This window comes from Stigmatopora nigra, chromosome 4 (genome assembly GCF_051989575.1).
Source record: "Stigmatopora nigra isolate UIUO_SnigA chromosome 4, RoL_Snig_1.1, whole genome shotgun sequence".
Lineage (NCBI taxonomy): Eukaryota > Metazoa > Chordata > Actinopteri > Syngnathiformes > Syngnathidae > Stigmatopora > Stigmatopora nigra.
In genome coordinates this window covers 16,930,940-16,942,191 of record NC_135511.1, presented here as the reverse complement: position 1 = coordinate 16,942,191, position 11,252 = coordinate 16,930,940, and the positions used below count along the sequence as shown (strand labels likewise).

At 34.3% G+C, this 11,252-nt stretch overlaps 1 long non-coding RNA gene across 1 annotated transcript in view; it reads left to right on the top strand.

Annotated features, from left to right (window-relative positions):
- LOC144196019 (uncharacterized) overlaps positions 1-2,749 on the top strand; it is a 29,513-nt gene extending 26,764 nt beyond the window's left edge. Inside the window, exon 4 of the long non-coding RNA XR_013326200.1 lies at positions 2,210-2,749. This is a non-coding gene — a long non-coding RNA (uncharacterized LOC144196019). The remainder of the gene's footprint in view (positions 1-2,209) is intronic.
- Positions 2,750-11,252: the final 8,503 nt, after the last annotated feature.

Sequence of the window (11,252 nt, the reverse complement as noted above, 5' to 3'; positions counted from 1 at the left end):
GGAACATCTGCCTCATACATACATCACTACGTTGATAAAGATCGCGGACAGAATTGGTAATACGCTTGCGAATGGGACACTGTGGCACTGATTAAATAACTTTGGTGGCTGGATAGAATTGAAACGGCCAAAGGGATGAAAGGGGGGACTTATCGGGGGTTTTATTAAAGGATGTGGAGGATTTTTTTTAAGGTTTAGGGTGATGTACGCAGTTTTGAGATGAGATGTACAGCTAAGCTGTCAGGGGATAGAAAAGAATGGCCTTTTTTTGGGAGATTGGTCATTCGGGTTTGGGGATAAATATACATAGATGATGTCCTTGTAGTGGAAAGAAGTTTAGGATGAGTAAGCTTAACATATAACAAAAGATAAAGTTAGGGTTGTGGAAGAGGCAAGTTCGAATTTGGGGATTTTGGGGGTTTGTTGAGGCGAAAAAGTAAAAAAATATGGATTGAAGATGGGAAAAAAGCACATCCAAATGAGCTAAAACTATTTTTTTGGGGGGGAAAAAGTTTTTTGCATAAAATAAGGTTATGCACAAACTATGTTGTTCTCAATAATAATCAAAAATAATGCAAAGGTGTCAAAGTGGCGGCCCGGGGGCCAAATCTGGCCCGCCCGAGAAAGTAAATCATGTTTTTTGCATAAACTCATAATTTTATTTAAACTCACAATTTTTTTTAAACTCACAATTCTGCCAAAAATTGCTTATCTACAAATAAAATCACGATTCTGCCTTTAAATTAAGAATTTTATGGGTTTGTTGAGGCAAAAAAGTAAAAAAAAATATTAAAGATGTAAAATAAGCACATCCAAATGAGCTAAAACACACTTTTTTTTGGCCCAGAAAGTTTTTTGCATAAACTCACAATTTTATTTAAACTCACAATTCTGCCAATAAAAAACATATCTAAAAATAAAATCACAATCCTACCTTTAAATTAAAAATCTTAACACTCATTCTCACTTGAAAAAATGCCCAAACTTCAAGTTAACCTTCTAATTTCTCCATATTTTTCTTCCCCAGAACAAAAATAAAAAATGAAAATATGGACACCCCACACACTAATGGGCGCACACACTAATGGGCGCACACAAAATGTACGCACGCAGCCCAATCACAGCCAATGAAACGACATCGACTGAACAGATGGCAGCGACACGAATTAAAAGCATAGAACAATAGTGGAATATAAAGGCAAAATGACACCCAAAGTGGCTACTGATTTATAGCCATTGTGAGTTTGGTAGCAAGCTTCCATGTATATTAGCGCGCTACAAATCTGGGTCCATTTAGCAGGGAGATGCTCATACATACATCAGCGACTCCTGCTCCAAGCCAAGGTCACTTCTTATTGCATCAATCTTCTCAGCAGAGGCTACTCGGCACAGCAGCAGTTTTGTAACTGTCGCAGCTGTAATGGAATCTTTTTTTTTCTCGCGCTTCATCTTTCTCTTATCACATGAAATATATATTCAACTTCTCCTCTTTCCTTCATTCTCCCAATTCTTTTTATTTTATCGGGAAAACATTCCGAGGGAAAAAAAACACAAAGATAGACCACTCCTCTATTCTAACCTCTTGTATTTTTAAAACTGGCTTTCAAAACAATGGGTCACTTTGTGAGAGATGTATGGGGATATTATAAAATAGGATAAATGGATAGATATGCTTGATATTGAAAAAGACCCTTTTTATATTAATTTTAGTGGATAAAAATTAGGAGTGTGTATTGGATTATATGTGATTTGTATCTTAATTTATAGGTCATGATTCAATTCGATTATATTTAATCCCAATACTATAATTTAGGATGATTATTGCGATTTTTGGTGTATTATTTTATAAAAAAATCGACGTAAAACAATGTTTATATTAATTTATTTCTGAAATGTCATTCAGAACTATAGTTAACATATTTTTTAATGTTTTATGTTTGAACATGATTTGTAATGTAATATTTTCTTAGATTTTAGTGCAGACTTTGTTTTAGTGCAAAACTGCTTTTGTCGAAAAATGTTTAAATTCAGAATTCTCAAAAAACGGATTTAAAGATGTATCAATATTTCATTATTTTAATCATTTTCTGTACTGCTTAACTTATATTTTCTTAAATGGCAATTTAAAATCATTAACTCCACCACAAATAAATATAAACACAAACATGCTCATCTTTTAACACAGAAATGTTTGTATTTTTTTCCGCAGCTTACAAGACACAGCTTCTGGGGGCTGCCAACTAGTGGATGGGAGTGGGAGTGCATGCATAAGTGGAGGTACAGATTCAATTGTATTTATTTCCAACAAAAACACACCTGCAAGGATCATTTCAGGTACATTTTTAATCAATACAAGAAGTAACCAAGACATAACTGTTTGGTGCTGCCAACTAGTGGATGGGAGTGGAAGTACAGATGTAATTTTATTTATTTCCAACAAAACCAGACCTGCAAGGATAATTTCAGATAGCTTTTTTAATCCATACAAGAATTAACCAAGACATATCTGATGGTGTTGCCAACTAGTGGATGGGAGTGGAAGTGCAGATGCAATTTTATTTATTTCCAACAAAACAAGGATAATTTCGGATAGTTTTTTAAATCCTTTCAAGAAGTACTCTCCCGATATATTACAAACATGATTTTTTTTAAACACCCTTAACAAAAATGGACGTTTACGTGTTAGCAACACACTTGCGACTACGTACGTAGTTAATGTGTTCTCTAGACACATAAAAGAAGAGTTGCTGAATTGCCAAGTACCCGTTGAAGACATTCATGCTGAGTCAGTTTTTATCCTGATTACTCAGGCTTCAGCCTCACGTCGTACTTTAATAAATGAAGATCTAATCAAATCAATCATTTTAAATAGCCGTGGAACATTTTTAGCGTGAAGAAAAAAAAAGAAAAAAAGAAAAACACTTTTAATTGATGAACTTGACCCGCTTTTCCTTGATAACAAATTTCATTTGTTCCATAAAAATTATGCTCAAGTGACATTATTTGACAGGATCTTTATCACCTGCAGAGTAAATAAGAGTAATTTATGCTGTTTAATTTTGAACGGCCAATATAAATCACCACTCTGTCCTGCATTACGGGATTCATATTGAGTAGAAAGTAAGGACTCAAGCTGATTGGGTTGTTAAGGCAATGGTAACCGACTTGTTCCCAACTACTCCACAGATGGGATTTTTGTGATAAACGGCACCTTGCTCGCTCAAGTGTCCGAGATTTTGGAATAAATCATAATAGCGTTTGTCATTAAAAATCAGATAAGATGCAAACGTATTAAATGTGCAACTGAATAATACGGCTTGCTAATGAGCTGGTTTTAGTTTTGAGTTAGTTTCAAAGGTCAAGTGGGTCAGATTTTTATGGTTTTTTTGTTTGTTAGTGGACAGAATTATGTAGAAAAATGAATAATTTATATAAAAGGTGGTAGTTTTGCTGATTTTTCAATAACGACAAGACAGAATTTTATAATATGTATAAAGCAGGTTTTTTAATAGAAGTGTATTCTTATGCAAATCCAATTTCGTATTAATTGTGCTTATATCAAAGTTTTTTTTTAATGACAATGCAATTCCAAGTGACCATTCACCTCTTTTGACCCACTATTCATTAATATACTGTATTTTCACGACTATAAGGCGCACTTAAAAGTCTTTTTCTCCAAAATAAACAGTGCGCCTTATAATCCAGTGCGCCTTATGTAAGGAAAAAAAATGAAAATGTGTCATTCATTGAGGGTGCTTCTTATAAAGCAGTGCACCTTATGGTCATGAAAATACGCCAATATACCGTATTTTCACGACTATAAGGCGCACTTAAAAGTCTTAAATTTTCACCAAAATACATAGTACAAATACTTATAATCCAGTGCGCCTTATATATGGAAAAAAATTAAATGCGTCATTCATTGAGGGTGCGTCTTATAATGCAGTGCGCCTTATAGTCGTGAAAATACAGTAATTCATATAAACCATATATATGGTTAGCTGATTTTTCAAAATCAATGAATTATTAAGTCAAAATGATCATACCATTTGAATAAAGCAATTTTCTATGAAATTGTAGTTCTGCGCTAACATAAAATTTGTATTGACTTTTTTTGTTTATTTATTTTCAATTATAAGACAAGTGACTATTCACTTCTTTTGCACAAATATGAATGAGAACTATGCACTCTTTTTATTTTTTCTAATAATAGGCATTTAATTTGTTAGTTAATCTGCTCAGGAAGGTCAATTTTGTACAAATATTTTTTTAAACCTATAAATATTAATCATAGTAATATCTGGTAGGTAGTTAGTTTGCTGAGTTTGAAAATAAACAAAAGATAAAGTCAAATAATGTCATGTGTATCAATAAGTTTTATAAAAAACTGTTGTATTGGATTAATCCAATTCTTAATTGACTACTTAAAATAAAGCTATATTTCTTACTTAGATTATTTCTTACTTTCTTACTTTCTTACTTAAAGCTATATTTCTTACTTAGCTATATTTCTTACTTAAAATAAAGCTATATTTCTTTATTTTTTAAATTACAATGCAAAATTCACCCTTTTTTGCACAACAAAGACAAGAACAGCAAAGTACACGTCCGTATAATAAGAAACTGTCAAGACATATTGCAGTTTGATATGACAGGATATAATGTAAATTATTACCGACATAATTTAATCTGCGAAAGCTGATTACAAACATAACCGCGCTTTAGGTGAAGCCTGGCAGCGTATTGAAGCAGTCAAGAGCTGTCTTGCGGGTTGAGAAGAGCCTGGGCTTCTCTGACAAAGAGGCAGCATCTGAAAAATAGCAGTGTGAGCTGACGAATACATGACAGCTGTCAATCATTTCTTAATAACAGGGAAGCAGGGAGGCTCACCAGTGGGTTTGACTTGTGAGGACATGAGGATACACATCTTTGTTGGTGGCTTTTTATCATTAAATATGGTACAAAAAACAAATTAGAATTTATAATATGATTATCCGATCTTTATAAACTCCTCTTAGGAATTGAAAGGATTCATTTAAAGTTTTTTTTGGTGTCATTGTAATGTTTTTGATCACTATCGTATTTTTTAAGACTATAAGTTGCATCAGGCATATGATACATAATGAATAAGACCAAAAATAGTTGCATTTTGGAGGGCAATTATGTCAAGAACAAACATAACAGTTTTGCATAATAATTATTGCCTTAAAAAAACAACTTAACAGAATGTTGGTAGTCAGAGAGGAACAAAAATCATATATAAGTCGCAGGCACAGCCAAACTACGAAAAAAAAGTGCGACTTATAGTGCGGAAAATACAGTGTGTTGCGGATTTTACGGATTATAAATCGCGCCAGCCAAAGAAAACACAACAAAAAGGCAAAAAACATGTATTTTAATTTTTTGCTGTTGTATATACGACACTTTTGTTCAATAGTAATCAATAACAAATAGAATTAGCAAAAAAAGCTAAATAAAAAGACCCATAAATACATAAAAAACCCAAAGTTGACTCAAATTATAAAAAAGACAAGACAAAAACATGTCCTTTTGCACGTATTTACCTTTATTTTTTTCATTTTTTAAATCTCTTATGACTTAACATATCTTACATTTTTTGGCATAATAAAAAAATTATAATGAAAACAAAAAATCCCCAAAATTGACACAAATTGCAAGAAAAACAAAACAAAAACCTGTCCATTACACATTTTTACCTATATTATTTTAGTTTTTTTAAATCTCTCATATGATTTAACACATCTTACATCTTTGACAACCATTGACAGCAAAAATCTATTTTAACTGGCCCAACAGATTGGACGCCTATTACTGTCAATCAATCGGTCATTTGACGATCAATTTTGCCCCTATACTAACTACTACAACACATTGCCTGCCCCTTGTGCTATTAACCTAACAATAACGTTTGGGTTAAAGTTCATTTCCGAGTGTAGTTAGTTCTTTTTGCCAAAATACGGAAGAACATGGATGCCGATCTACACAACTTGTCACATATTTAAATGAAAAGGGATTGATAATGGTCTCCCTTCTCTCATCTCACGTCGCAAAGCTTTATGAGTTCCTTCGATCCCTGATTTCAGAAGCCATTAGTGTTCTTCCTCTTGAGAGATGGAAGGCCGAGCCGGCGGCATAGTGAGTATTCCTGCTCTAACTGGAAATGACACATTGTCAATAAGTATACTGATTAATCTGCCTATTTGTTTTGTGCAATGCGCTTAACAAGCTTTCTTAGACTGAAGACATTGTGAAAACCCAATAAGTGTTCTTTATTGTTTCTTCTGATCAGAGTAATTGAGAGGTTTATGGACACAGTTCGGACATAGTTGAAAGTTTTGGGAGATTTCGGGGTGTCCAAAATGCGTGGCCTTGTTTTGTATTGATGAAAAAGATCATTAAATGTGGCTCACAGAAGAATCTTGAATTCAACCTATATTCTTTTGCATTCATTAACTGTAACTTTAACTTCATTATGTCTAATCAAGGTAGGGAACATGCATAAAGAAATGTATTTAAGAATCAGATTTATTTGGGGGTAAATGGACATTTTCTTTGTTTTAGAACCTGTGTCAAAGTGGGGGTTCGGGGGCCAAATCTGGCCCACCGCATCATTTTGTGTGGCCCGGGAAAGATAATCATGAGTGCCGACTTTCTGTTTTAGGATCAAATTTAAATGAAGAGTATAGATGCATATTACATTTCCTGATTTTCCCCCTTGTTTTTAGTTCAAAAATCATTTTGTAAAATCTAAAAATCTATTAAAAAAAAGCTAAAATAAACGTTTCAGATCTATAAAAATGTGATATATATCTAAAACAATTTTTATTTTAGCATTTTTTATAGATTTTTAAATTTTACAAAATTATTTTTGAACTAAAAACAGAAAAAAATGATTAAAAAATGACAATTATTGATTTAAAAGGGGGAAAAAAATCAGGAAATATAATATACATCTATACTCTACATTTTAATTTAATCCTAAAACAGAAAGTCGGCCCTCATGATTGACTTTCCTGGGCCACACAAAATGATGCGGCGGGCCAGATTTGGCCCCCAGGCCGCCACTTTCACACATGTGCCATACAACGATTGCAGGGTAAACTAACATTAACAACTATTTCGTCTCACACTTTGGAGAACCCATAGAAAACCCACACATCCATGGAACGACATATTAACTCCAAACAGAAAAGCCAAAACCAACCAGACTTGATCTCACAATCTCCCACTGCGAAACAAACATCCTAACCACCCTATCCACCGTGCCAACCATAACCCGCAAATCCATTGAAACTGCCATTAAACAACTACATTTCACTACCATTGACAGCAATGAACGTCCCATCCATTTTTAACCAATGAAATCACACTTAGTCTACTTAATGAGATTCCGATCCTCTTTGGAATTAGCCCTCGCAACCTTTGATTTATCGAAGATTAAAAAAAAAACTTTGGACACCCCTCCAATAAAGCTTTTGGACGAAAACGTTGGGTCTCCACCTGCGTTTCCAATTGGAGTGTTTACGTTCTTATGTCAGCTGTCCTCCCAATTCACCATTTATCTTCCCTGAACTGTCCTAACCTTTTCAAGCTTTCACTTATGACAGATTCCTGATCCCTCGGGCCAAGCATCAGAGGAAGTTAGCTACAGGAAGGTCCACGCAAACTGTCAACGCAAGACAGAGGCTACACATGTCCCGCTACGCTGATTGGCCTCTTCGTGTACAGCCACATAAATCGCATCAAACTCAGACATGTGGGAGGAGAAGGAGAGGCCATGAAGAATCGGGGTGATGACGTTTTTGGAAGATTCTTTCCCCTATCTCTGGCCCGGAACCCTAGCAACAAGTTAGAGGTGAGTTAGCATGACATTTAATTTTTTTTTTTTTAAGTTATGTATACAGAAAAGCAATCCATTTTCCTAGAAGTAGTTATTTAAAAGTTGATAGTATGTTGAAGCGCCATTTGTATATTTATAGTTTTAGTCAAAAACTATTATAATTATTGGGATTTAGTTTATTAATGGTGATGCAGTAAATATTTTCTTATTGGAAAAATAATTGAAGCAACTACCATTTTTTAATGATTTTTTCCCCTACAAAGCAAGAACACTATTCTAGAAATTAAAACACATAAAAATAAAAATAAAAAAAAACATTAAAAAATTAAATTAAAAACATTAAAAAATTAAATTAAAAAAATCAATTGAAAAATTAAAAACTAAACAAAACAGACAAAATAATATATAGAGAGGTATAAATATATACATTTGTTGATGTTCAAGGATTCCCAAATATAACATGGATGAAAAAAGAGGAAAAATAGTTTAAATTTATCTCTATTATCTAGTATTGTGTTAAAGTGTGTAGAAAAATATAATAATCAGGAAAAACAGACAAAATACACTTTAAATTTAACATTTAAACAATTTTTGTACAACTGTAGCCTAAAAAAATACAATTTAACAACATATTAGTGATAAGAGTTAAAAACTATAAGTCACACTCAATTATTTATATCTTGCAAACACAGGCATATGGTAAATATTATAATAATATAAATTTAGGACTGGGCTTCCATACTATTAAAAACATTAAACAACTTAAAACCTAAAAAAAAACTGACCCATTTTCTCAATTTTAGTTAACATGCAAATGACATTTTATTTCCATCTTTTAATCTTATTTTTCCTAGTAGGAACGACATCTTTTTTAGCGTGATAAAACACAAGTGAATTGTTCTGATTTTCCAAGGCAAAGATTCCAAGTAAAATTCCCGGGCTTAGTGTCAAAACACAGCAATCTGAAGACAAATGAAGAAAATCTGAGATCTCCTCTTGGATTTGTGTGTTCCTGTGGGAAAAGCTGAAAACGTCATTTCCAAGCAATCCTCCTAAATGAGCACTTTTGAAGTATTCTTGATTGACCGAAGCCTTACAGCTTGTCATCTAATCAGCCAGATAACCAAGACCAGGCGTGTACGCACCTTTCCATTTATACTATCTTCTTGTTAGGAATTTGATGGACCAATATGTCTTTTTTTCTTGCTTTCATAGCTAACAACATCAACAATATATCCAATGGATCTGAAAAATAAAATAAATAATGTAAAATAATGTGATCTGGCACCAGTAACGAGGATCCAAGGTGTTTTTTTGCGTTAAAAATGGCTAAAAAATAGAACTGCGAGGAAAAACATTCAAATATTGCATTTTCTCAATTTCTGAACTTGGGTTGCAGGGGGTGCCGGAGCCTATCAAAGCTGATTTCAGGCCAGAGGCAAAGGACACCATGAATTGGTGGTCAGCCAATCACAAGGCAGAATTAGACAAACAACCAATCACGCTTAGGTGCAATTTAAAGTGTCCAATTAGCCTAACATGCATGTTTTTGGATTTTAGGAGGAAAATGGAGTACCCGGAGAAAACCCACGCAAATTCAACAGATTTGGACCAACCTGGATTTGAAACCAAATCTCCATACTGTGAGGCCGATGTGCTAACCACTTAACCAACGGATCGTCCACCTTTGAATACATATGAATTATAAAGTCCATGATTCCAGGCTTGTATGGAAATGCAAGGCACGTAAGAATTGTAAGTTACTTGAATATCCTTGGATCCAGATGCTTAACTAGGCTAATGACTGACTGGCAAACAAAGAAAAATGGGCAGCCTGTTCAGTCAGTGTCAGTGAGCCAGCCAATGTCCTCTAAAATGCTCTTCAATATACAGTAGTGAACATTTACTAGATGTAAAATTGAGGTCTGTGGAGATTCTTGACCATAAGTTATTCTTTTTTCTACGACTCGGACTCACTTGAAACATATTTACCTAAATATTTGTAAGTAACCCAAAAAATGCAATTAATAGCCTAGAATGTACGGAATATATTGTGGATTAAAGTATTTTTGTGGATTTTTTTCAGATACATTAAGTCAGAGGTGTCAAAGTGGTGGCCCGGGGGCCAAATCTGGTTCGCCGCATCATTTTGTGTGGCCGAGAAAGTATATCATGAGTGCCGACTTTCTGTTTTAGGATCAAATTTAAATGAAGAGTATAGATGTATATTAAATTTCCTGATTTTCCCCCTTTGAAATCAATAATTGTCATTTTTAAATCATTTTTTTCTGTTGTTAGTTCAAAAATCATTTTGTAAAATCTAAAAATATATATAAAAAAGCTAAAATACACAATGTTTTAGATCTAAAAAAACTGAGTATTCAGGCCCTTTAATCCAGTTCATTTAATCCATTTATATTAAAAAAATCTAAATATTTTATCTAAAATAGTCCTGCCCACATTAAAATCAAGTTGACCTTAAAGCCGCCTTTGAACCAACACCCTTCCCTTACATTTTTTTTGGCACAAATCCTCATTATGAACAGTTGATATTACTTCCTCAAAAAAAAAAAACAACTCAAAACCCCTCAAATCTGCCAAAAAGACATCCACCCTTCCAAATCTAATCCCCATTTACATCAAAACCTGTCCTATACACTGCTCTGTATTTCCTGAACCATCATCAATAGGTCACTTTCCCAACTTTCTAACACATCCCCCACGTAAAAACAAATCCAATCCCGCTAAAAAAAGTGACCACCATATCTCCTCACCGGCCTTTCTCAGAGTGAAAAGGGTGAGAAATCTCGGCAGCATTGTGGTACAACAACCTCATGTCTCCATTGAGTCCAACCAGATCTGACAGAGGCCACCTCGAGAGACTCTTCACTCTCCATCACATGGTTCAGCAGAAGAGGCAGCGTCTGTCAAGGCTTCCCAATTCCTCGCCTACCGCACCTCCCGCCCTAAACACCTTTAGTCAGTTTCACAAAGCTCCTCACGCTGCCAGAAAGCCTCCAGACTCATTGGCAATGCATGACCAATCCCCCCCCTTACACAAGCCGCCGAACATCAGCAGAGTTTAGTTCTCGCGACGTGACAGACACATCCAGAGGCTTCCTTTCCGTACACTCCGCCATCATTAAGATCATCGGATATCATCTCTCGGCAAAGTACTGCACAATCGCATATCCCAAGTATCACACCATCTCAAATTTATCATCTAAACTAGGGTTGTCAAACTCCCTATGGTCTGCGGGCCGAATACGGCTTAATTTGAGATCAAGCGGACCAGTAAACTCATTGCAAAATTACATAGAACTAACAATAAGGCCACTTTTTTCCCTTTGTATTATTCATTAATACTAATAATTAGTGCAAAGAATGAGTA